The following is a 27,941-nucleotide window of genomic DNA, read 5'->3' as shown; positions in this document are numbered from 1 at the left end:
GCTTCATTTGAGTATTGTGACTTTGCTGCCATGTGTTTGAGCATGAAGAAGCTCAGGTCCGGGGGTTTCCAGCACACACTACTTAGCTACATGGCTGGGATTACTGAAGGCTCTCCAAATGTCCTCTTTCATACCAGATAGACCAGTATTTCTGGTGTGGCCTAAACTGGTGTCCACTTTCAATTTGTCCAAGTTCCTTCAGTTTTGCAAGGTGGCCAGCAAGTAGTGTATTCTGCTTCTTCTAAATGTAAAAAAAGGAATTGGCAATTCAGACTCTTCCCCAGGGAATCGTGCAGGCCCTGACTGTATCCTTAAAAAAAAAGAAGGGAAAAAAGTAGAGTATTATTTTCCTGCCCTTGGGGACCCCTTCCAACCCCACAGTTCTCTGATTCTCTGAGTTCTGGCCCCTTCCTTCGTCTTTCCCAAAACCCCTAGTCTGAAACCTCTGTTTTAAAAGCACACCTTTTTTCCTGTGGTGACATCACACCCTCTGTTAACCCTGGCAACCTCCCCCTCTCAGTTCTTCTGTTTCTGACCAATTCTCCTTGTGTTCTTAATAGCGTCTTCGCTATCAGCAATCTCCTGAACAGGAGAACTGGTTCAGCCTGTATTTTTCACTGGCCAGGAATCTTCCCTTCGTGCTCCAAATATTAGCTAAACTCTGCCCTTTACTAAAGTTAGGATTATGGGGAACTTGTCCCCACTGCCCCAAATTCATAACAACAATATAGTGGTGGTTTAAAATAAAATCAATTAAATGACATAAAATAAGGAACAAAAGCCGAACCTTAAATCAAATTAATTCCCCCAAAATGTTTGGCAAAACAGAAACAGTTTCAGGCCTCTGTTTTTTTAAAAGGACAACATTTTTCCTCTGTGTAATCTAACACCTATGTTACCCCCTTGTTTCATACATCCAAACATCTTCCTTTGATGGGCCATCAACACATTTGTCATGCTTCCATCCCAGGGGAAGACTGCATGCATTTATTAATTTCTAGCATTCAATAATGTCTAACATTCACTAACTTCTTAGAATGATGGAGACTTTTGCACCCCTAAATTCTGGTACCCGAAATCTGTACCAATACTTTGCTTCTTCCACATCCCACCTGAAACTCAACAGGACCTAGATCCAATGCTTAAGAAGCATCAGGGCTGCTTGTAAAATGGAAGGACTGGAGCTTAAGGCTGTGTATCAATAAACAGAGGTCAAAAGTCCTGTAGCACTTTCAGGACATTCCGCCCAGTGAAATGGATCTGCATCTTTTGCACACGTCCTCAACTAGGGCTGTCATTTATTACCACGGTAAGATTTCCAGTAGCTGTGAGTCAGCTGAAATTGGAACTCCACCGGTTTTACACCTCTGGAAGTAAATACACAAGAGTTGAAGAAGAAATGTCACCGCTGCAGAACTCTTCCCATCTGTAACATTTGGTTGTGTGGGTGAGAGAGTTGCTGCTGAAGTAGATGAAACAAGGCTTTGAACAGTCCAGGGAGAGGAATGTTTTAGACAAGCGAACCATCTTCTCTTTTCAAAATGATCAAAAGGATGAGAAATTCCGACAACGAGAGCAAAACCCCCAAGAATGCTAGCCAAAAAAATGACTCCATTACTGTACCGACTTTCCTATACTGTATTTCTGGAAGCACCCTTTAATCATCAATGGGCAGATTTTATGCTAAGTTCTGATGAAGATGTGGTGGTGTGCTCTGGATCGCAGCCACTATATAATTTCCCTTTGGATAAAAATAAAATGTGTTGTAAGTGTTTACGGTGGCTGCCATATTTTCCCCTCTTTGGATAGGGGTGTCTCTGGTAACAGTGTTAACATGCTGGTGACTTCCAAAACCCTACATTTGTGACCAGTATTTACAAAAAAAAGCGCATATTTTTAAGGCTCCCTTTCAAAAAATTACTGCGGAAACATTATTCAGAGATAGTGACTTGGTACAGAACTTTTTGATCAGAATTTTGGCAATCTAGTAAATAGACATCCATCTGTCTTAAGAGACAATGCAGTCCATCTCCAGGGGAGGCCAAACCACTGGAGAATCACAGCACCTGCTGTAGCTGCAGAGACCAGTAACTCATAACTGCTTCCTCCCACATTGTTTTTGCTGCGTTAGCGGCACCAACATGACTTCTCCAGGGTGGAAGCCTGGGCAGTGTGTATGGAGGTCCTGAGCTGCCAAAACAACAAGACCCCATTCTTGGCCTCCCTGTGGTTCAAAGGAAAGCAGAGCAGTATGTTTGGCACCAACTTGGCTGCAGGAGTTACTGAAAGGAGGCGTACAAGGCACCATCCAACCATCTTAGGGACTCCATTCCAGATTTGTGTAGGGTTTACTCCTTAGCCTTCTCTTTTCCTGAAGATGTTCCATAAGGTAACTCAGAAGTAAGCCAGAGCGATTTCAAAAGAGCTTAGCTTCAAATGATTGTAAATGGAGCATAGTCGTAACTTGGTTTTTGAACAGCTTCGTTCACAAACAACTCGGAACTCGAACGTCACAAACCCAGAAGTAGGTGTTCCGGTTTGCAGACTTTGCCTCAGAAGCCGAACGTCCAGCGTGGCTTCTGCGACTTCTGATTGGCTGTAGGAGTGTCCTGCAGCCAATCGGAAGCTGCGCCTTGGTTTCCAAACATTTTGGAAGTCGAACTGACGCATTCTGTTCGGAAACCAAGGTACGACCGTACAAAATAAATAAATGAACCCACAACTGCTTCTTCCCCAAATTGCTGCTTAATTTTCCAACACCCTTTTCCTGATTTTTATAGTTTGATCCACAAGAAAATGCTGCTTTTAAAAAAAATGCAAGGAAGTTTAGCTAGATTATTCAAATGCAAGCTTCTCTAGTCTTACACTTAACAGGTATAAGACTCATTGATACAGAAAGTGTAAGGTTCATGCAAACAGACATTTAACTAGGGCTTCGTGGGAGGAGCTGGCCTGCATTCTGCCTTCACAATACATTCAGCTGACATACCTATCTGTGATTCAAATACCAATCTCAGCTGTCTGTCTTCTTTTCTTTTTCCAGCAGGCTACCTGCATTGTTATTTTTGAAAGTGCAATGTTAATGCCTACTCATTTCTATGTTCGTTTACTGCCTTATGTTTACATCCATTTAAAAACAGTGAAATTGTTCTGAGGATGTGGATCTAAGACATCAAAAGCACCAGCCTATTAGTTTTGTGCACAGCTACTTTCTGCAGCTAAACCACAGAGCCTAGGGCTTACTAATCAGAAGGTTGGTGGTTCGAATCCCCATGACGAGGTGAGCTCCCGTTGCTCAGTCCCTGCTCCTGCCAACCTAGCAGTTCGAAAGCACGTCAAAGTGCAAGTAGATAAATAGGTACCACTCTGGCGGGAAGGTAAACAGTGTTTCCGTGTGCTGCTGTAGTTCGCCAGAAGCGGCTTAGTCATGCTGGCCACATGACTTGGAAGCTGTCTGCAGACAAATGCCGGCTCCTCAGCCTACAGAGCGAGATGAGCGCCGCAACCCCAGAGTCGTCTACGACTGGACCTAACGGTCGGGGTGCCTTTACCTTAGTTTCTGAAGCAAGATCCCAAGTTTGATCCTGGCTATGAAATTTCATTCAACACGGTGAGTGCACTTCCATAGTGGCCTCATTCAAACGGAATGCTAAGCTTATCATTATGCAAATGCGCCTGGGCAAATATCAGATCCCCATATTTTATTGCTCACTCTTCCAACATGGGATCAGAAACTTTCACTTCCATTTTCGATGAACCACAGTTGCGTTTAGGGCTGGCCCAATGCATTTTGGCACCTGAGGCGAACCACAAAATGGTGCACCGTAGCAGCAGCAGGCAATGCATTCCTTGGTCGGCTGCCCTTGAGAATCCTGTTGCCTGAGGCGGTTGCCTCAACTTGCCTCATAGGTGGGCCGGCACTGGTTGTGTTACACCCACACTCAGAACCCAGATTCTTAAGCTATGGTATGAAACTGGATTGTTTTAATAAGACATAGTTAAGAGTAACCACTGTTTGTCTAGGTTCAGAAATAATGCTAAACTGCAGTTAGTTAAAAATAGCAGCAAAAGCTTATAAGCCCTTCCCTGGAGGGGGAGAACGCATAAGTTCAAGGCTTTTGCATGTAATACTAAACCGTAGTTTTGTGCTACATCCGACCAAAGCCAGTGCCCATTTAAACAACATACGTCTGCATGCACCCTTCAATTCAAGGAGGCCGAATAAAGTGATTTGCCCATCAAGCAATTAAAAACCATTTCAAGCCCTGGCCCAGGGCAGCAGCTGACATGCTTAACAATCTGTGTTAGCAAGGCTCGGAATCCATGCTTGTCTGTACAAAGTTCACAGCCCTCTAGTATTCACAAAGTGTTAATTATGTGGCACAGATGGGATGTTTCAACTTACGGAATAAAGCTGCTTCAGGCAGCCTGTTTCTTTTTGGGAGCATGTCGTCTGTTTAACAGCTGATTCTGAGAAGGAGCTGACAGGAGACAGATTCTGCAGCACTGCATTCCCTGCGTTTCCTGCTGAAAAGAGCACGTTCTCGGCGGTTGAATTCTGAAATAAATGCACTTGGGAAAGTCAAACTCTATGGGAAAGCCCTCAGCTAACCGAGTTGCGGAAGGGAAAAGAGACACTGAAAATATATTTGCATATTTTGCAGTCTGAAAGGGAAAACATAACACTATGATAAGGAAATTCGACAGATGCCGTCTGCGAGCATCTTATGTTGGCAACTATGCTGCCAAAACTATGGAGAACAACAAAGAGAATGCCATTATGGAGAGAATTACAGCACATGTGTTTAGGAAACACCCTATGTTCCTTCCTAAAGCACTCAAGTGAAACATTCCTCTCCATTCCCCAAAACAGGAATATTGTAGCACAGAAGAATTCATTAACAACAGTCATCACTCCTGTCAATGTAAAAATGTACCCCCATGCTAGCCTTCTCTCTATCATTTATTATTATTTATTTTCTTATTAGAACTTGCACCCAGCCCTTCAAACACAGGATGAAGGCTGCTTATGATGAAACAGAAAAATAAGCTAAAAACAGAAAATCTATAGCAGCTGAATAAAAAATAACCCGAGTAAAACAGATCAACACAAATTAAACTGCCTGGAAAGTTATTTGCCTGGCAGTGGAAAGTCACCAGAATGGGCAACAGGTGAGCTTTTCTGGGAACAGCATTCCAAAGCTAAGGCTCCACCACTAAAAAGGCCCTGTCCCCTGTTACCAGTTGAAGCCATTGGTTCAAGTCCTACCCCCAGGGCAGGATAAAACAAGCTTGTTCCCTCTTCCATGTGACAGCCCTTGAGATATTTGAAGATGGCTACCGTATATCTCCTCTCAGTCTCCTCCTTTTCAGGCTAAATGTTCTCAGCTCCTTCAACCATTCCTCATAAGGCTTGGGTTCCAGACTCTTGACCATCTTGGTTGCCCTCCTCTGCACACATTCCAGCTCAACATCCTTCGTAAATTGTGGTGCCCAGAATTGCATACAGTATGACCAAGGCAGACTAGAGTGGTACTATGACTTCCCTTGATCTGGACACTAGACTTCTGTTGAGGCAGCCTAGGATAGTGTTAGCTTTTTATTGCCTCATGTTGACTCATGTTAAGCTTGTGGTCCGCTAAAACCCCAAGATCCTTTTCACATGTACTGCTTGTAAGCCAGGTGTCCCCTATCTTATATTTGTGCATTTGGTTCTTCCTGCCTAAGTTCAGGAGAAAGAATTGGGGTAGAAACACAGGACAATAAATGAGAGTAAAATATGCCATGTGGTCAACATTGTAGTGGTGCCTAACAGCTCACCTTAAGATGATGGAGACAGCCGATGGTCACTTTTGAAAGGGTTGTGGATCGTGGATAGAAAACAACAACACTGTTTAATGCACTTAAAGGCACTTTGGGCTGCTTGAGCCGATAAGTCTTTGAGAACCTGTTAAAGGCTGGTTCACACATAGCTCTGTGTTACTCGACTAGCAGCTGACTGTGCGGATTGACTTCAGTGCTGCTTTTGAGGAGGCGTGGCACTGCCTGATATTAAAAGATTTGTCTAAGGTTTTAGATCTGCGACGGTTCATTCACACACTTAGATCAACATACAATGCAGCTGTCATCTAGTTTTATGAATATACAGGTGTAAACCAGCCATGAGTCACACTGAATAGAGGTGAGAAGTCTGCTAGAATAATAAGTAGTCTAAGAATAAGTTCTGTGTTGCACAGACAGCCGGAGAGCAACGAGCTAAGATTTAAAGGGAAATTATATACACAGAGGAAACTGAAATGTATCCTATTAATTTTAACTGCACCAAAAATAGATTCTCTGCCTTTCACCAGCTCCTCCAAAGCACACCAAAAGCTCGCTGTTTTCATCCTCTTAACAATTTACTACAGTCAATGTTTTGATCTGCCTCATTCTACTGCTTTGTCAAAATAAAAAAATGCTTATACTGGGGATGTAGGAGGTTTACTGTCCTGAGTATTTCCTAAATTGGCAGTTGCTTGGGTGGGGTGGGGATTAATAGATGAAGAATCAAATCTGGAGTGGAAAGATAGCCAACATCTGGGGTGTGGGGTAATCACAAAAATCTTGAAAGGAGAGCTATTCCTTTCTTAACCTGGAAATAAAATGATGATGTAAATCATGGGTAGGCAAACTAAGGCCCGGGGGACGGATCCGGCCCAATCACCTTCTAAATCTGGCCCGCGGACAGTCCAGGAATCAGCGTGTTTTTACATGAGTAGAATGTATGGTTTTATTTTAAATGCGTCTTTGGGTTATTTGTGAGGCATAGGAATTCGTTCATCCCCCCCAAAAAAAATATATAGTACGGCCCTCCACAAGGTTTGCGGGACAGTGGACCAGCTGAAAAAGTTTGCTGACCCCTGATGTAAATGATCACAGCTTAATAAACCTGTCTGCATCCAGTCAAGGCATTTCTCCAACAGCCAGTGTGGTGTAGTGATTATAAGTGTCAGACTAGGACCTGGGAGACCAGGGTTCAAATCCCCACTCACTGACTGACCTTGGGCCAATTACTGCCTCCCCACCTAACCTTCCTCACAGGGTATTGTCAGGAGTAACTGAGGAGTGGGAGAATCATGTACGCCGCCATGAGCTCCTTGGAGGAAAGGAAAGATATCAATGTAATAAACAAGATAAATAATAAACCGCAATAAACAGCCCTTAATGTTGACCTTGCCTGCAGTCAGAGTCTCAAGTCATTTATACATTTGTGAGGTGATGGGAGCAACTGCATGGTGGTCCTTCTCCATTCCTGTGTGGCTCAGGGCCGGCCCTCCCATTAGGCAGAGTGAGTCAGTTCCTGGATGGGAAGAGGGGGGAACTGTGTGCGTACAATGCCCTGCTCTGCTTCTCCTAAGCTAGACTGCTGCCTTCAGGTGCAGCAGAAGGCAATGTTGACAGCATCCAAGTATGATTCAGCTACAATTCCGGTCAGTTTTTGTACATGAAATGCGAGGAGCCATCATCTTGTCGTTTGCCTCAGGCAGCAAAATGTCTTGGGCGAATTTTAGTATACAGCCCAATATTTGGGAATGGTGACAGCGCTAAGACTAACCCTGGCCCTGTAGAAGGGTTTGAGGTGTGGTTCATTCTCACGCTGTAATTCTCTTGACAGCTATGTCATGGTGTAGGAAATCTACCACATACTGAACCCTTCAGCAGACATGGGGCAGCATGCAACGGAATAGCTGCACACGCACAAGGCTTAGTGCTGGTGCAACAGGATTCCCATCCGCTCCTCCCCATGTGAGTTCTGTACCATCCTTAAATCTGATCTTGAGGGTTGGGGAAAACCCCAGAAGAGATTTAAGGAGTATCTAAGGGGGAACATTCCATTGTGTGGGGTGGGGAGAAGGTGGGAATAATTGCAATGAAGAGATGATGATTCTGCAAGCTGCACCTGCTGAAATTGCCTCTTATACTCAGCTATTAAAAGTATAAGGAGTCCTGTTCTTTTTTTGCATCTGCCCACTGTACCTGCAGAAGTCAGGGAGCTGCTTATGCACTCAAAGATGGAGCCTGGGGTTCAAAATGGAGCCCGAAAAGAGACCTGTGCCAATGTGCTTAAACTGGTCACACCAGCAGGTCTTCCCACATAAGCCAACCTGGAATGGACTGTTTATTTACTATCCTGCAATAATAATAAGAATTACAGCAGCAGCAGCTCCGCTCTACCCAGCTCTCAAGGACTGCCTGTTAGAGGCATCCCACGCCATCTAGACATATTTGTTTAGAAGCCTTCAATACTTGTATCTCTAATTTATTTCTCTTTCCGCAACATAATCCAGTGTCCTCGATTTCCCCTACACAGAATGTCTTTTTATCCAATAACATTCCTCTGTTTGATGACTTCCATTTTCAAACACCTGTCCCTCCTGGCTGGTATTTTTGTATAACTCCGTATTAACCCTTTATTGTCAGTACTGGATATTAAGAGTGGAAGTTTTGTGAATAAAATCACATAAGTCCCCTCAGACCAGAGGTTAAAGTAAGGAGAGGTGGTAGCCTCCAGATCTTCTGGTCTAGAACTTATACCAGCCCCACCCAGCATAACAGGGCTAGTAGCCCACAACATCTTGAGGAGACCACATTAGAGTGTGTTGGACTAGGACAGGGGAGACCAGGGTTGAAATCTTCCCCAAGCTGTGAAGATGACTCTATGATCTTGGGCCTATCACTGTCTCTCAGCCCAACCTATCTCACAGGGTCCTTCCAAGAATAAATTAGGGGGCGTAGGGCATGTGCAATGCCTCAAGCTCTTTATAGGAAAGGTGGGGTGCAAATGTAGCAAGCAAATAAGACTTCCACACCCCACTGTTTCCTTTTCAAATAATCTTACAAAATCTCTCAATCTGCAGCTTGGAAAAAGCAATAACCGAGCTGTCGTCATGCTTTTAATATGTTGGGTAATCAGATTCCTCAGCGCTGAAGAGATAGGTAGATAGATTGGCCCCATTTATTACTTTTCTTTTGTTTTCTTTTGTAAGGTTAAGATCCTTCTGAAGAGCATTCGTCATTTGAAGACGAATGGGGGAAAATGTGGATGTTTTCACTCTAAAAGTGTTATTGTTGTTGTTGCATTTCTGCATCATAAAATATGCTAATAGCCCCTATATTATTTGGAATATACATTTGGTTTACAACTGCCAAAGGGATAGCTATGTTAGCCTGTTGCAGAAAAAAACTATAGAGCAGTGCTCTCCAAACTGTGTGCCGTGACACTTTAGTGCAGTGGTTTTCAACCAAGTGGTTTTCAACCAGTGTGTCGTGACACCCTGGGGTGCCTTGAATAATGGTCAGGGGTGCTGTGGGCAACACTGGCTTCTGTCCCTCTTTCCTTCCCTCCATCCTCTGATGCCCTCTCGCGTCTCTGCCTCCCAAAGGCTTGCAAAGCTGTTTGTTGCAGCAGCCCTGGCTACAAGCTCCCCAGGCTGATCAGAGGCTGGCAAGGGGGTGCTTCCCAGGCTCCTGTGGGGCAGTGTGAGGAGGCACCTCTCTTTGCAGTGGGGCAGCTGAGAGACCAGGGGCAGCAGCAGCAGCTGCCCAGAGGACTCCCAAGGAGAAGGGAGAGGAGAGGAGGCTGAGGGAACCCTTCACAAGGGAGGGTGTTTGAAAAAGAGTGAGGGGCTGCCAGCTCTGCAGGCAAGGGGTGACATAACTGGGATCCTGAGCCCCACAGGGGTGCCGCAGAAATAATGTAGTTGGTCAAGGGAGCTGTGGACCCAAAAACCTCTGCTTTAGTGTGTTGGGTGCAGTGTGTAGGTTTGTTGTGCAAACGTTCCCCGTGCTTCTCCCAGGTCTGGAAAGAGGTTAGCGTAACCTCCAGTTTGCTACTAAAACTGAATGACTGTGTCACAAAATGATGCATGTCTAAAAAGTGTGTCACCAACATGAAAAGTTTGGAAAGCTCTGCTATAGAGTGTCTTAGAGGTCAAGGCCTGCCTCAGCCATTTTGCAACAAGACACACACTCACATGCACGTACACCCTGCTGCTACATCCCACAGTGTTGGGACCCACTATGTGTTGCAGGCTCTGCAGAGATGCTGCCCTAACTCTTGCAAGGCTTTAGCCAAGGTAACTGGCCAAACAGGAGCTCACATTTCACAGCGAAGGGTCCATGCTCATTCTGGCAGCCCAGCAATCCAGGGGCAGGCAGAAGGAAGGATTCACTTCACAGCTGGGGCTGATGGGAGTTGTCCAAAACATCGGGCAGGGGGAAATAAAGTTAGTGAAGGCTGGTGTAGGGCCATGCTCCTTTACCCTAACCTCAGCTGACTCCGATTTGAATTGCTTTACTCCCAAACAAGTGTTACGAAGGCCAGATCTGCACCATACATTTAGAGCACATTGAATGTGCTTCTAGAGCACATGGCATCCCCCAAAGAACCCTTAGAACTGTGGTTTTCCTCTTCAATCAACTACAATTCCCAGCATCCTTAGCAAACTACACTTCCCAGGATGCTTTGGGGGCAAGACATGTGCTTGAAGAGCGCATTGAACGTGCTTGAAAGGTATGGTGTACATCTGCCTACTTCTGGCCAGGGAGAAGTTCCAGAGACAGGATCACTGGTTTCAGTTTTGTTCTTAGATGAGATAGTATTGGAGATCACACATACACATGCGCAGGGTGGTATTGTAATATTTGCTTTATTTACAAATATGCAAGCAGAGCAACATCCAGGGCAAACAGGAACTACCTCAGCAGATCCCCAGAGGACAGTTTCTGGTGCTGCCTCTCTCCTCAGAGCTTGCAGCCCCTAGCTCTGGCGAGTAACTCTCCTCTCTTTCCCTCCCCGAATTTCCCATTCAAGTTCCAAAAACAACAGTAGCAGCAACAGAACTATCTCTGATCTTTGACCTATTGATCTATGGAGTGGAAATTACAGCCCATTCAGAAAACATCCCACAGCCTTCGATAAGAAAATCAAGGTGCTTTAGTTAAAAAATAATAATAGTCCTGACTCCAGTCAAATGCTTTAAACTCATCTTGCAAGCACAAATATTTTGCTGGTTAAAATAATTGTAGGAAACTGCCTTTCGGAACTAACACCCCACCCCATCCCACCCATTTCAAAACACCTGATAACAGGAAGAGCTCTCCTTGCCGCCCATAAAGAAGCCTAGTAATGGTGCAATTCTTTACAAGCCTAACCTACCTCATAGGGTAGTTGTGAGGATCAAATGAGGAGGAGGCCTGTGTACCACACTTTGAGCTCCTTGGAGGAAAAGTGGGTTATAAATGCAATTAATCAATCAATCATCTACTCAGAGGTAAGCCCCACCAAGCTCAATGGGGCTTGCCCTAGGTCAGAATGTCTAGGTCTAAGGTAAAGGTAAAGGGACCCCTGACCGTTAGGTCCAGTCGCGACTGACTCTGGGGTTGTGGTGCTCATCTCGCTTTAGTGGCCGAGGGAGCCGGTGTACAGCTTCCGGGTCATATGGCCATCATGACTAAGCCGCTTCTGGCGAACCAGAGCAGTGCATGGAAACACCGTTTACCTTCCTGCCAGAGCAGTACCTATTTATCTACTTGCACTTTGTCGTGCTTTCGAACTGCTAGGTTTGCAGGAGCAGGGACCGAGCAATGGGAGCTCACCCCGTCGCAGGGATTCGAACCACCGACCTTCTGATTGGCAAGTCCTAGGCTCTGAGGTTTAACCCACAGCGCCACCTGCGTCCAATGTCTGGGTCTACTTGGTAGTAAACCCTATTGAACCCAATGCAACCCCATGCATATTTACTAGGAAGCAGGTCCTACAGTGTGCTCAACTAGGTTTACTCCCAAGTAAGTCTATAAAGCTCTGCAGCTTTGGTGCCTAAAATGTGAGGCGGTGCTTTTTTCCAGAGCTCTGCATTTTTAGCTTTATTTTAAGCTTCAAAAACGTCTTAACTTTCCACCTTCAAAGGGTCTTGCTATGCAGAAAGATGGGTTGTGCCTGGGCCTGAACTTCAGGATAGCTCACTAGATAGAGCTAAGAGCCTCTTAATCTCAAGGTCGTGGGTTCGAGCCCCACGTTGGGTGAAAGATTCCTGCATTTGCAGCGGGTTGCGCTAGATGACCCCCAGGGTCCCTTTCCAACTCTTGCAATTCCGCGAGTGATGGAAGGTTGCACCAGCTTTCCAAGAGCCCCTGGCTGCCGTTCCCTTCGCCGCAGGGTTGCAGTACTCCCGAGAGGGCGCTAGATGTCATGCGGCCGAGACCCATTCAAAGGCTCCTCATGCAACTTGGGCACGTGCGAGTTAAAACGGAGCGCCGGCGTTGTCTCTGTAAAGATCGCTGCTTAAACGCTTCCATTTAGAGAGAGAGAGAGAGAGAGAGAGAGAGAGAGAGAGAGAGAGAGAGAGAAGGGGGGGGGGCCGGTCGAGGGCCCTAATCAGCAACGGCCCCCTTTGCAGCGCGCATTTTGCCAGCTCCGGCTCGCCCGCCCCCCGCGTGAGCTCACCTCTCCTTGACCCTCCGCCACTCCTCTACTGCGGCGACCGACCAATCAAGCCCTGGCTCCTCGGCCACTTCGCTGAATGCAAACGTCTCTGGCCGTGCCTCTATTTCTATGGTAACCCAGCAGAAGAGATGCGGTCGCGCGCATTACAGGGCTGGAATAAGCAATGGGGAGATGGGAAGCCCTTCACTTTCAAAACAAACAAAAAAAACCTCGTATTTTTTTTGAGGGGGGGGCGCCGTCTTGGCTTGTTCTAAGCTTCGCTGCAGAGATAGTCGCTTCTCTCCCCGCCCCGCGCAGCTTTATGGATTTCTTTGCAACGAATCTAATAGCTGGTTTTGCCGATGAATGGTGAATTGTGTCAGTAAGGATTGCCTTAAAAAACAACAACACCACACACAGACACATATTTCCTTTAACAACAACTGGACAGGCAGAAGTTCAGCAGGTGAAGTTCCCTTCTCCCGACCCCCACCCTGTGCAAGTTTGCTAATATTATTACTGTGTTGTATTACCCTCGGGGTCCCTTCCATCTATGCGATTCTCTGATTTTGTTATATATTTGTTTATACCCAGCCTTCTTCCCTAAGGCAGTTAAAAGAACAACTAAAACTTGGGGAGGGGGGAATCCTAATCATTTAAAAACATTTAAGCATTTATTGGATTAAATAGATCATTATATGTTGTATGTATGCATACAATCACAACCAAAACAGCACAGCACCAACCCCCTCATTCATAGAATTGTAACGCTTGTGGTGGTGGTGAATTGTGAACTGAAAAAAAAGTACTATGAGCAAGACCCCTGGAGAATCAAACTCTGTGATGACAGCTATTGCCCATCTGTGCTTGTTTTGTGAACTGAAGTACAGCCTGTGAATAATTTCTCCTCTGGAAAGCCCACCAAAATGAATGGGAGTTGTACAACAACAGCAGTACATCATCTGCAGTTGTATACAGACTTACCTGGGAGTATGTCCCATGGGACTACGTTTAAGTAGATGTTAATAGCATTGCCCTGTTTGGCCCTGTTCACACACTTGCTTCTTCATATTCATTCTCCTTTATAGGAGAAGTCTCTGGTGGCACATTATGAAACTATCATGTGATGCCCCAACATATACCCAACTTGCAACTTAAGCTATATTTAGTCTGCCAACAGTCAGCCCCTATTTGTTCTGCTGACACCGAATCTAATTTTAGAAGTTTTGTGATGGAACAATAAACGTGGATTATGTAGTATCATGGAGCCGGGATCTGCACATCCAGTTCCACATTAGTAATATTCATCTCTTATTTTCAGTTATCTTGTACAAAGGTTTTGTGTGGGTGTGTTTGTGTGGGTGGGTAACATTTCCAACTAAACTATTAAAACATTGAATTCATGCACAATCCTGTTTATGAAAATCTAAACTACCATTAATTCATTTGGTTATGAATTGCTTCCCATGAGGCATCCCAGAGCAATTTGCATTACAATAAAAACATATATGGAGCAACTGCACATATAAAGGCCCAATTCTGACATATGAAATGGACCTCCTGATAGGATTGGATTTTTTTAGGATGCCCTCCTGTAGAACACAGTTATCTTCTTCTTCAGCGATCACTCATAGCTGAGTAAGATTGTCTTCCATAAACACAGTTTTAAGAATGATTCCATAAGTTACTGTGGAGGCCAGTTCTGGATCCAATGTCCTTCCACAGTGGGGACATTGGTTTCCAGTCGGGAGTTGATCATGGTGTGGATTTGCCAAGCGTGCCTTCCTCTTAGCACTTTTCTCCCTTAAGTCCTGACTTTGAGTGTCTTCAAAGCCCATGACCCTTTGGTATAGGCTGTTCTCCAGCTGGAGTGCTCGCAGGCAAGTGTTTCCCGATTGCTGGTGTTTATACTACATTTTTTAAGATTTGCCTTGAGACAGTCTTTAAACCTCTTTCATTGACCACCAGCATTACGCTTTCCATTTTTAAGTTTGGAATAGAGTAGTTGCTTTGGAAGACGATAATCAGGCATCCGCACAACATGACCAATCCAACAAAGTTGATGTTGAAGAATCATTGCTTCAACACTGGTGATCTTTGCTTCTTCCAGTACACTGGTATTAGTTTGCTGGGTATGAAGGGAATGAGACAATCTTTTAGGCATTCTGGTTCCAAGGGATGCAGGGCTTTATGTATCAGTACCAGCTCCTTGAACTTAGCCCAGTAGCCAATTGGCAGCCAATTCTTTCATCAGCAATATACTGGCAGTATTGCACCCCTAGTTAGCAGTCTCGCTTTTACATTTTGCACTAGCTGCAGTTTCCAGATCAGCCCAAAGGACAGACCCACCTTGGAAGAATCCAATCTGGAGGTTAGCAGCACATGGATGACAGCGGTTAGGCTATCCTGGTCCAGAAACTGTAGCTGGTAAAAAGGCACTCATAGCCTGGGACTCTAGTGACAGAGATGGTTCCAAGTGCCCACCAAAACTATGAATCTTCTCCTTCCAGGGGTGTATGACCCCATCCAAAGCAGGCTATTGACCAATAATCCAGACTTAGGAACTGCTCACCCCCAGCATCTCCTCCTTGGCAGGACTCAGAGAGTCAATTCTTTGGCTCCCATCCAGCCTACCACTGAAACCAGGCACCAGTCCAGAACTTGCATGGCTTCTCCTGATTTAGATGTTACAGAGAAATGGAGCTTAGTATCATCTGCATACCGATGACAGCTCTCAACAGCTTCATGTAGATGTTAAATCGAAACAGGGACAGGATGGTACCCTGAGGCACCCTGAAGCAGAACTTCTAGGGGAACGAGAGATAATCACCCAACGCTGTGCTCTGAAACTGACCCTGAAGGTGGGAACCAAACCATAGTAAAACATTGCCCCTTTCACGGAGCAGGTTCAGGAAGCTACCATGTCTGATAGAATCAAAGTCCCTGAGATCAAGTAAAACTAACAGGGTTTTAATCCTCCAGTCCTGCTGATAAGGTCATCCACCAGGGCAACGAAGGCTGATTCAGTCCCATAATCAGGTCTGAAACCCAACTGGAATGGGCAAGATCACCATTTCATCCAAGAGTATTTATGACTGTTGTACCACAACCCTCTCAATCACCTTCCGTTGAAAGGGGGAATTGACAACAGGGTGGTAGTTGTCACAAGCCAATTGGTCGGTCCAGGGTGGGCTTTTTCAGGAGTGGCCATATCACTGCCTCTTTCAAGATGGTGACCCTTTTGAAATCTTCCAAACAATCACTGCCATTGCAATCACAATGACAAAACTCTTAACAACAACATAAAAGACTACATGCTTTAAAAAGTATTCTGTGTGTGTTTTTTTATACAGATGAACCATTTCTCAACAAAACTTTTCAATTGCATATCTTCTCTAATCTTAAAAGTAGTTTTATCATAACGTGCCAAGTCTTATAATCTTAACATCTGTTCCAATAAAGAGGGCACATCTTTTTGTTTCCACTTGCATCTTTTATATTTCCAATTATAAATGATTTTGTAAGTATTTAAGTAGGATTGTATAATAGGGTCCCCACTATGGTGGCCCATCGGTGCCATGGTGCCTCATGTGATCGTCCCTTGGCACCCACAAAGCCTATGAGACCTACCCCTCTCCCACCCTCTACCTCCTTGGCCATGGAAAATTGCATGCAGCTGCAGGAGAAAGTTAGGAGGAGGATGCTCTTTCCCACTTCCTCTTTGAGCTTGGTGTGCTTCTCAAGACTTAAGGATATGTTCAAATTAGCAACGTAAAATGCAGCGAGCTTGTTCTGCCCAACCCGTGTATTTCAAGCCACATTCACACAGTGTTGGTCACATCAGAGAGAGAGTGGGGATGTCTTCACTCAGTATGCAGGACCTTTTTGGTTTTGCTGACCATGCACATACACACACCCCGGACACTTACTCCAGTGGCGGAGGAAGCCACTTGGGCACCTGGGCATGCTCCCAGGGGCAGGGTGAGCCATCCATAGGGGCAGGGTGCAGCGCGGGGCCTCCAGAGTCTGCCTGCCTCCTCCCAATCAGCCACCCTACAGCTGGGGGGGAGGCAGTGGGTGGGCCATTTGGGCAGCGTGGAGCCTGCGCGCGCCCAGGCCACCTCATCTCTCCCAGGAGAGACATGTGGCTCGGGCGCACTGCAGGCCCCATGGTGAGTGCTGCCTGGCATTTTGTCACCCTCCTTAGTGGTGACACCCGGAGCGACCCACCCCCACTGCACCCCGCTTCCTCAGCGCCTGTCTTACTCATGAAGCTGTTATCTGTGCATGTGGAACGGCTGTCTCGAATGTGCACACCGTTCACAAAGTGAATGTGGCATCATAATAATAATAATAATAATAATAATAATAATAATAATAATAATATAAGAATTTATTATTTATACCCCGCCCATCTGGCTGAGTTTCCCCAGCCACTCTGGGCAGCTCCCAATCAAGTGTTAAAAACAATACAACATTAAATATTAAAAACTTCCCTAAACAGGGCTGCCTTCAGATGTCTTTTAAAGATAAGATAGCTGCTTATTTCCTTCAGATCTGAAGGGAGGGCATTCCACAGGGCTGGCGCCACTACCGAGAAGGCCCTCTGTCTGGTTCCCTGTAACCTCATTTCTCGCAATGGGGGAACCACCAGAAGGCCCTTTTCTAGTCAGACTGAAGCTGGTTTGAGGGAAAACACATCAAGCAGCAGTACCTGTCAAGGAGCTGCAGGATCTAATACCACAGAAACTAATGCTAATACGCCCAAGAACCTCATCAAAATGCTGATGAAGCTGCACCTCCACAGGCACATTCCTCCACATGTGGTGGGAATGTCCTAAAATCCAACTGTTCTGGACATCAATCATACAAGAAATATGCAAAATAACTAAGCAAGTATTAGAATTCACCCCAGAACTGGCCCCACTGAACATCTTCCAAGATAATAATGCCCACTCACATCACAAAGAGCTCATAACCCATCTACTCTCAGCAGCCAGAAGCATCACAGCCAGACACTGGAGAGACCTGTCAGGAGTAAGCATAGACCAATGGTATAGTATGGGAAACAGCCTTACTGTATTAGAAAAACTAGCCAATAAACTGAAACTGACATGGGGACAAATAGAAGAAGACGCCTTCACCCTGGTATGGTTACTCTTTATCACATACACAGCCCAGCAAGACAACAGCAAGAACCCGCCAACAGCATATGAATCAATCTGGCTAACCACACAAACATACACCACTCACACACAAAAACAAATTTCACTACAGCCAATCAGAGACAACCCTAGGCCACCCCCAATTTCTCTCACCACCAAATAAATACAAGCGAATAGTAAAGAGAACCCACACAAGTGACGCTGACATAAAACCCCACATGTACACTAAGTGGAAGACTAGAAACATTGCCACCTGACCCCACCCCACTAACCAGTCTCCCTCCATCTCTTTCCCCCTTTCCTTTCTCACCTAACATTGTGTGTATATATTTAAAAGGAGCTGCAGGATCGATATGGGTTGTGGCTAAAGTCGTGTGTAAAGGTAAAGGTAAAGGGACCCCTGACCATTAGGTCCAGTCGTGACCAACTCTGGGGTTGCGGCACTCATCTCGCTTTACTGGCCGAGGGAGCCGACATTTGTCTGCAGACAGTCTTTCTGGGTCATGTGGCCAGCATGACTAAGCCGCTTCTGGCGAACCAGAATGGAACCAGCATGGAAACTCTGTTTACCTTCCCGCCGGAATGGTACCTATTTATCCACTTGCACTTTGATGTGCTTTCGAACTGCTAGGTTGGCAGGAGCAGGGACCGAACTGCTAGGTTGGCAGGAGCTGGGTGCTCACCCCGTCGCGGGGATTCGAACCACCAACCTTCTGATCGGCAAGTCCTAGGCTCTGTGGTTTAACCCACAGCGCCACCCGCGTTGTGTGTATGCAGCTTCAAAAACTAGCAATGGGAGCACACTGGATCTAGAGTAAGCGGTGATGCGAACATGCCCTCCGATTCATTCTGTGGGATCTAACTTTTACACAGATTCCTTGGGAAAGTGAAGTGTGTGTCTTGGGGTGAGGGTGAGCAGCAGTAACCAGAAGGAGTGGCGACTGCAGCACTTGCTCAAAAATCCAGTCTTAGATCTGCTACCTTATGGTTCATTTACCTGATTTATTTGATGAACGGGGCTCAGCGGGTTCAGTAAAAGTGCACATATTAAAAAGTTATTATATAATGTGCCTGCCCCCCCCCCACAAATCCCACCATGCAAACCTTTTAATTCCTCTTTGCACCTGTCTAGTAAACTGTTAACAAGAGTATAGAGCTTAGTCACAGTGGCAAGAATTATTGAGAGACAGCTTAAAATGACATGGAAAAGCCTTGTGGCAGAAATACCTTCGTTTTCACTTGAATAAATACATAAAACCTGGATGTTAGCTCTTGGACCATTAAGCTGCTTTACTGGTGCATTACCATGTAAATCGGGATGTGTCTCGACTTCATTAGTCATTTGCTTGAGAAAAAAGGAGTAAAAGTGACAGCTTCAAAAATTAAGGAGACTATAGGTAAGTGACACACACACAAAATCTCTTTGGCTTTTTAAAGGCATTTTCTCTTTAAAGAACAGGTATTATATAATTTAGTGTATACTTCAAAATGTAACTTGTGCATGCAACTAACATAGTTATTTATTGAATTTATATCCTGCTCTTCCTCCCCAAGGAGCCCAGGGTGGCAGATACCTATGCAATTTTAAAACAAAACAAATACCTGCTAAAACATGTAAAAACAACCATAGTTAAAAACATTCAAAAAGTGATCACAATTAAAAATCAGCTTCCATCCAATAGTCTTGAGGTTGCCAGGAACTGTATTTTTGAGCCACTAAATGCCTGTGTAAACAGGAATGCTTTTAGGTTCCTCCTAAAGATTAATAATGATGCAAGCAGGTGGACCTCACTAGGGAGGGCATTCCACAATCAGGGAACCACCACTGAAAAGGCCCTGACATGAGCTATTGCCAACTGGGCAGCACTGGGCACCACTAACAAGGCCTCATCTGCCTATTTTTGGGTCTGAGCAGTTGTGTATAAACTAGAGTGTTAATGGACATGAGAGGATCGAACAAATCCATATATCTTTCCAAACAACAGGGATTTTTGTACACTACAGGCTTAAATTGGTTTAACGGTCTTGCTTCTCCTCCAGGAAAACTGCAAAGTGAGTGTGGTAGGGATTTCTTAGTATACTCCCTGAACTACAATTCCCATAATTCTTTGAGAGGAACCAGGGCAGTTACCAGGTATAAAACTGCTAAAAGCTTGTCACACACAAATATACTCCACGTGTACCCTACATGTGTACACAACTATTCACAGGCTGGATATTCAGGGGCCGGGGAACTTTAAAATAACCAATAGGGGCACCCATTTCAAAAGTGGGATTCCCCCCTCTTTTCCCCTGTGTGCCCCCCAAATCAGCTTCAGGGTGTTGAGAAGGGGAAACAAGAAACTAGAACTCCCATTGTGCAATCAGATTTCTCTCCCCACCCCCTCTTTTTACAAACTTTATTTAAGAAAGAAAAAACTCCCCAAGCAGATTTCTGTTGTGCAAGTGGATGGACAGCACTGGATGTCACCCAAGATAATTCGACATATTAAAGCACATTAAAACAGCAGCCAGCCCTGTAAAGATCATAAAACAAATTCAGCATGCTGACTTCAGCGTCTACCTCACCACTGAGGAAGTATGGCAATCTAACAATGGTAGTTTAATCAGCCCTTTGCAATGGGGAACTCATTGAGGCTAAATCCCCGTGACTCTTAGCCATAATTGTGCCAGCTATTTATATTCATGTCTTACCTGTTGGGCGGCTAAGCCAGCCTGGCGAAACACATGTGTGTGTGTGTCTCATGATTTCTTTTGTTCTTCCCTGTCTGAGTAGCTGGCAATGCCTTTGATCAAGATCATTGGCATGTATTAGGAAAGCACACTCATCTTTTGCCAGGTTCTTCAGTGTTTGCTAAAGGTGATTAATATCTCTATTTTTTGTGTGTCTCTTAATTCCAGTGAACTACAAAAGGTGAGTAGACCTGAGCAATAGCTCTTGGCATATGTGGGGCAATGGTTATGTATTAAACTTAGTAATTGCTTGTCACCAAAGAAGGTTTCCAAGCAACTCACACAGAAAAATCTATGAACAAATACAATTTATAATAGAAGGGGGGGAGAGAATAATATAAACATATTAATATAAACATAAACATACCATACAGCACACATCCAAAGCAGCCCTCTCCCATAACAGCAAAAACAACATTGGCAGCGCAGTAACAAAAACCAAATGTATACTCCCACCCGCTAACCAGCAGAGAAAATAAAATTTTACAGAATAAGTAAGTAAGTTTTTGACAATAGTCTAAAGACTGCAAATAGTGGATCACCCGAAATAGGTGACTGCATAGTAGATCACCCGAAATAGGTAGTTTTGCAGTGCAGTTGCTATCACCCAAAACCAACTGTTTCCAGTGGAATATGCCCTCCAGTGGCCCTTGGTCCTCAGCAGTGAATGTGGCCTTTGAGCTAGAAATGATTCCCCATCCCTGCTATACATGTAGAAGAGGGTGTATCTTGTGACTACTCTTCTACTCTAGCCCTTAGCAGCTAGTTTGGAAGTAAGGTGTTTCCATTAAAGTACAGAGTATCTCCAATTTTCTGCAATTGGTGCTCTCCTACAAGACAATTTCTACTTGGTCCTTGCACAGGGATCTTCTTGCCATGCTTCTTCCTTGCCTCTCTCCATGCCTCACCCATCCCTTGATGAAACAGATCTTCTCTTGCGTCTTGTTATTAAAAATTCACACTCAGTTTATAGTGTTTCTTTTTGACTCCAAGATCTGAAGTTCTTTCCACTGAGCTCAGCTGAAGCCAAAGTGGATTGCGCTGTCATCCCAACAAAAAAATATAGTTGACCAAGAATTCTGTCTCCACAGTACCGTTGCGTTTTCACACAGTTCCTTTTGTCTACTCACTAAAACACATTCTACATCTTACATAGGAACCCATAATTCTTTTTTTTTTGTATATAATTTTTATTAATTTTCCAATAAAAACAAATTTATAACACAATTAAACATTAGGAACTCATCACACGTCTTTTTTCTTTTAGACTTCCATCAACATGTCTGATAATTTTCTGTAGTTATTACATATCTTCACATTTCTTCATTTATATTGCACTATGTATGACTAAGTGGCTTAGTCATGCTGGCCACATGACCCGGAAGCTGTACGCTGGCTCCCTCAGCCAATAAAGCGAGATGAGCGCCGCAACCCCAGAGTCGGCCACGACTGGACCTAATGGTCAGGAGTCCCTTTACCTTTACCTATTATCATATGAACGTAAGGAGAACATGTCATTATCTCCATCTAGTTTGGTGTTGCCTACACTGACGGGCAGTGTCTCTTTGGGATTTAAAGAGTGAGGCCATTCTCAGTCTTACCAGGCAGTGCCAGGGATTGAACTTGGAACCTCCTGCATGCAAAACAAATGCTCAAGTACTGAGCTACGGTCTTTGTGAAAGCAAATGGGGCAAGGAAGTTCTAGCTACAACTGGCAGCTTTTGGACATTTCTGCATTCCATTGCAGCGTGTCCACTGCAGCACATGCCTTAAACAGCTTTGCCTTACATATGGGACGCAGCTTTTGTCTGCCCTTTTCTGTGACTGCGCTGCTTCCAGTATTTGACAGTGGAAAATATGCACGCAGTTCATTCATGGCCAGTGAGGACACTTAAGGAAACAATAACTCAACAGCATGAAATACCAGTGTTAACAGTGTGCAATCCTATGCATGCTAATTGTGAGGCAAGTTCCATTAGGATTGCTGCTTAAGTGGAGTCACCAGAGCAAACATCTGCCAGATTGTGTGTTGTTGTTTTTGTTTGTTTAGTTACAAAACAGAGTGCTGGTTTCGCAAGGGGGTAGAGCCATGGGGGTAGGATGTGTGGTAATTTGGGGGTTTTGTTTTCTATACTGTAGCTTGATGTGGGCCATTGTGATAGGCTAGGATTAAAAATTAAAGTTACAATAATTCAAATGGAAGAAAATGGGACCTGGGGTTGGCTGGGATCGGAATCCCGAGCTAGACTGCCAGGGAGACTAACAACACTGAGCAAATGTCCAGGAGTTCCATTTTAGAAATGTAATAGAGATGTTTGGGAATGACGAAAATATGATGGAAAGACTTTCATTGAAATGAAATGGACTACAGCCGCCTAAATGGCCTGGGAAATCTCTCCACCAACAACTTGTATCATGTACACAGGTTTGTTTTATTTTCTTTTAAATCCCCTTCTATGGTCTCTGGTTTATTCTTACATAACTCCTCGTGGTTATTTTTACATTCCGAAATCCAACTTGTCTGGTTTTAAATTAGGCTATAAAATTGAACTGCTATCAACTTCCCTTCCCACTCAGTCTCAATGTGTTGGCCATATTAATCAGACTAATTGGGAGCAATTGTACCAGATTACATAGATAAATCATCATGATTACGGAATCTTCACTACGGGAAAACAGAACTCAAAACAGCTCTGAATGATTGCAAGCAGGGGTGTTGCTGATGGGAAAGAACTCTGCAAATGCAAACTGCAGAGCTCAAATAAACAATCTGTTTGTTCTTGCCTTGAGCTGCGCCATTGCCAGCCTGTAAGGGCAACGTGACTGTGGAAGAAAGCTATTTCAATGCAATTTCTGGACCTCTCAGCCTAATCTACTTTGCAGGGTTGTTGTAAAGTAGGGCATGGGTGGAAAGAACCAAACCTTGAGTTCCTTGTAGGAAAAGCAGGTCGTAAATTTATTCTGTGCTCACTGTAATCTAATTTATTGTGGTTTGAGTTCCGCTGAATTTTCGCCCATCTGGAAAGCTCATTTGTGAAATCATCCCAGATGTCGCTTCAAAATAAAATGAACTGGGTTGAGGAATGAGATGTTAACAGATAAGTACCATTTTACGGGGCAGCCTGGCCAGTGCAAATATACTGACAGATTTTTGAAAGGCTATAAAACTCAAAGTGCATGGGAGAGAAGGTGCACAATGTAGCTGTTTTCAGAAGGAACTCAGTGTATAGCTTTCAATCTCTCTCTTCCCCACATGACTCAGGGTCCACTTGTAACCCCAACTTGCTTCTTGAAACACTTTTAAAAAATTGGACTAGATTTGTTTTCCTTAAAAAATATTGCCCACTTTTCGACCTCTCTCTCTCTCTCTCTCTCTCTCTCTCTCTCTCTCGTGTGTGTGTGTGTGTGTGCATGCAAAGGGAAGTGTGCAAAGGAAGAGGAAGGCCACAAAACCCTGACTATGGGGGTTTTCCTTCTGGGTATTAGAGACACCAGAAAAGGAAGAGGAGGTGACAGTCAGCCATAGTGAGCACATTTGTGTAGTGGCTCATTCTGCCAAAAATATGCTCCACACACACACACACACACACACACACCTGGATTTCCCCAGGAAAAGGAAGGACCCAGGAGTGTGACGTCATGGTTTGCTTCCTAGAGCTATTGTCAGCTTAATCTCTAAGTACTGCTGTCAACATCCTCTTTCTCTGGGTTCAACAAGGGCTACCCGGGCTGAAGTCCCTCATCCTAGTTCAGCTGGAGATACATCTGGGTAAGTTAGGGTTGTCATAGTTCAAAAAGTGAAAATCTGGACACCACCTTTTGCAAAATCTCAAGAAAAGAAAGAGGTTGCTGAGCTATTTTGAAGCAAATTCGCCAAAATCTTGACTTCTGAAATTTTCATGGGCATTCAAGTGATTTCCACCTGAACACTGCTTCCAATGGTTGTTTTCAAGCTATGTCCAGAAAATTCCAGACGTATGGCAAGCCTAGGGAAATTTCCCTATCCCATCTCAACTGAGGGTTAGCTGAAGCTGGCTGACCCAGCACTAAGTCCCAAGAAAGGGGAGGCAGGGCAGGTGCAGAATGACCCCAGTTCTAATCTCCATTCAGCTTGGGCATGTGACCTAGCAACCCAGTGGAAGTTACACTGGCACAAAGGGTGTGTATGTAAGAACAAACTCTATTTTAAAGGCTCCCCCCCCCTTTCTGGCAGTCTCTGGCTGACTCCGCCAGCAGTTCCCCCAGTTCTGACCAGAGTCTGGAATAGGGTTAAATTATCCCTCCTTAAGTTCTGAAGGTTTCCTACCATTGGGCTTGCTCTGCAAGTTTACTCTGAATTTATTAGCTATTTCACTCCGGTCGGCCATGCAAACTCTAGCCCATGATGTACTTCCCATGTGTTTGGGAAACCCCCAGTCTTTTCTAGATTCAGAACATTTTTATCTTTCTGCAATTGCTGCCACTTTCACTTCTTTCAATGCCGGTGCCATTTTTGGACATCTTTTTTTACCCTTGAAGCAGAAATGTGACACCCTACTGCTCCATTACGGTGTGTGGGGTGGGAAGGCACACAGAGTGGTTGAAGGCAGAAACGTGATGTTCCTCCAGAATCTGCTGCACAAAGCAATTGCATTGCATTGCTTCATCATGGTATGACTTGTTCCACTACTTAAGAAATATATCCTAACATCATAGCCTTGGTCCTGGATTCTTGAGGGGACATTTCCATTGAGCCTACCCTCTGGAGTTCAACCTTTGTAGCCCTGCGATACCTTCTCCCATTTGAAAGGCCTGTAGAAGTGCAGACCCCAACATTTCCTGTTCCGACTCTGAAGCTGCGGGATGCATTATGCATTAGCAAAAGGAATCGCCTGGTATCTCCTTCCATTGTTTTGGAAGGTGGTTTTTCATTTTATTTAAAAAGGTTATCCTTTGATAACGTTTACTGCCAGAACTCGCTGATGATGTAGACTCAGAGGTAGGCAGCTTGATGTTTGCCAGATGTTTGGGACTACCATTCTAGGGTCCCGTCTGCACTGGACATTTAAAACACTATTTCGCCGCTTTAAATAGCCATGGTGAAATATACTCGGAGTCGAGAGTGGATTTCATGCTCTTTATTCAGCTCATAGTGGTGAGGAGGAATGGAAGTTCCCCCTGAATGTCTGCTTTATATACATTATTTACACAATGGGCCCCACGTGATTGGCTAATTCCGGGATTCACCTGTAGGCCAATCAGGTTGTGGATTCACTTCCACCTGGAGCTGGATTGGGTGGCTCCTGTGGACCAATCAGACTGCTGCATTCTGAATCCTATTCAACTCAGTACATAACACATGGCTTCTCCCAAAGCATCTTGGGAAAGGTAGTTTGGTGCTGAGTGTTGTTCGGAGACCCCTCTTCCCTCCTCAGAGCTTCAATTCTCAAGGGTGGTTTTACAGTCAAGCCATCTTCCCAGGGCACTCTGAGAACTGAAGGAGGAGGTCTCCTCACAATGCTCACCACCCTTAACAAATTGCAGATCCCAGGATTCTCGTCGGGCCAGGGAGCCCTGACTATTCAAGGTGGTATGATACTGCTTTAAATGTACAGTGCAAATGGGCCTTGGAGATACAGGTGGAAGACTATCTCAAAGCCTGGTCCAGCATCTGTGTACAGGGCCCTCTACCATCAACTGCCCTGTGGGAAAGATTTTCCTTAGGATGGGAAGAGAGAAGACAAGCAAAGACCACCTTAGAACCACTGCCAGCTGAACTTTCTCCTTCCCTGTGCCGTATATACCACCAACTGCCCTGTGAGAAGGAGTCAGTGAAAGAGAGGCAAGCCAAGACCCCCTCAGAGCCTGAATTACCCCCACCCCATTGGCTTTGTCTTTCTTGTAAGCCGCCTTGGAAGGATTTGTATTGTTGAAATGCAGGATATAAATGATTGTAATAGATAAATAAGCCCCATCAGCATGGGCAATGATCAGAAGGATGGGAGTTGTAGTCCAAAAATATCTAGAAGGCACCATGTTGACTTAATTGTGTTGCAAGGTACAGTGGTACCTCGGTTTAAGTACTTAATTCGTTCTGGAGGTCCGTTCTTAACCTGAAACTGTTCTTAACCTGAAGCACCACTTTAGCTAATGGGGCCTCTTGCTGCTGCCGCGCCGCCGGAGCACAATTTCTGTTCTCATCCTGAAGCAAAGTTCTTAACCCGAGGTACTATTTCTGGGTTAGCGGAGTCTGTAACCTGAAGTGTATGTAACCTGAAGCGTATGTAACCTGAGGTACCACTGTATTGGGATCTGCCTTTCAGCTGCTCTTGCCTGTTGCATTTGCTTTTAATAGGTTCTTAACTGGTTTTAGATGGCATATTCTATTATCAGGCTGAGCTACCTTGAGTGATTTGTTTTTCTTTTCTGAAATAAAACAAATGATCAATAATGCACTGAATGGATCTCTACCCACCCAGTGGTTATGATAGATGCAAGCGAGCTGCTTATTTTATAAGCCTCTTGCGTTTCTGTGGGTGAACTCTCAGTTATTCAGCTAGCTCTGTGGCTGATGAGTCATTCCTCGCCCTTGAATCATTTCTGATGGATGTGAAACACCTCCCTCTGAATTGCTACCTTGATGAGACATTTGCATGACCAGTTTCATGAGAGAATGGGAGCAGTCTCATGATTTCCCATTCATGCGCTCCAGCTGATCTGGAGACACGTGTCTAATTTCTCCCAATGTCTTCCTGTGTTGGGTGGCATTCTGCAACTGACCGGAAGAAGTAAAATGCCAGGAACTCTGTTGTCATATGTGTTTAGGGTGCAAGCAAGCAATTAAACCGTAGGACATTAAAGTCTCACCAGGGTATCTCTTGGCTTCATCCCATGACAGTCACTAAGCAGACATGAGGTGGTTGATAGACTGTGAATATTTCAGGACTAGGAAAGATTCCTTTCCTTATTTTTACTGGCCTTTCAGCTATCTTGCACTCAGAGCAGAGTTGGGTCTGCTGTTCTTTATTTGGTTCTTTCAATATTTATTTCATCTGCCTTGCCATGTGGGTAATTTGCCACTTGTATTACGTTAGTCAGAAAACTCAATAAAAGTATGTTGTTTTTTAAGTGGGTGTAAGCATTCAGTAGGTTTATTAGGACAAGCCCAGATAATTGGGGTGTGCCTCCAAAAAAATACAGGGCATGGATTATCTGTTATAACACACATCACTGTGACGTCTGTCTGATGGTAGTAGACACTGTTGCTAAATGACACCGCTTATGGATTTGGGTGGGAGAAGTGGTGCACTCAACTAATTCTGGGACATACATGTGACAAAACTGCTTACAGCATCCTTCTCCAATTTGGCTTTATCCAATACTGAGGATATAATGACATACCTATTTGGGAAGCAAGCTCCAGAGGTCCAGTGGCTCCCAAGAGTTCATCCATATTTGTGGACTGCTCTTGGTTTTCATTCCACAGTGGTATCCAGGCAACAGGTTTGTTGACCTAACCTGGGTGGTAAAGGATGGAGTGCTTAGTCAACAGTATCTTAAGTACTGACCTGACCTGCAGACAGTATAATGACTTGGGCTGT

General features: G+C 44.7%; 1 long non-coding RNA gene across 2 annotated transcripts; it reads right to left on the bottom strand.

The window, feature by feature from the left end:
• LOC309533374 lies at positions 1–27,853 on the bottom strand. 2 transcript variants are annotated; one of them, XR_014220183.1, is made up of 4 exons: positions 27,742–27,853; positions 12,485–12,635; positions 4,406–4,558; positions 1–310 (listed from the first exon to the last, which is right to left on the bottom strand). It is a non-coding gene; the product is annotated as an uncharacterized lncRNA (long non-coding RNA). The 2 variants fall into 2 exon arrangements; XR_014220184.1 differs by lacking the exon at positions 12,485–12,635 and having other exon boundaries at positions 27,742–27,851.
• Positions 27,854–27,941: the final 88 nt, after the last annotated feature.

This window comes from Podarcis vaucheri, assembly GCF_965113315.1.
Source record: "Podarcis vaucheri genome assembly, chromosome: 5".
NCBI classification, from domain to species: domain Eukaryota; kingdom Metazoa; phylum Chordata; class Lepidosauria; order Squamata; family Lacertidae; genus Podarcis; species Podarcis vaucheri.
Note: the sequence above shows the minus strand (reverse complement) of the source record. Positions and strands in the feature narration are given on the sequence as shown.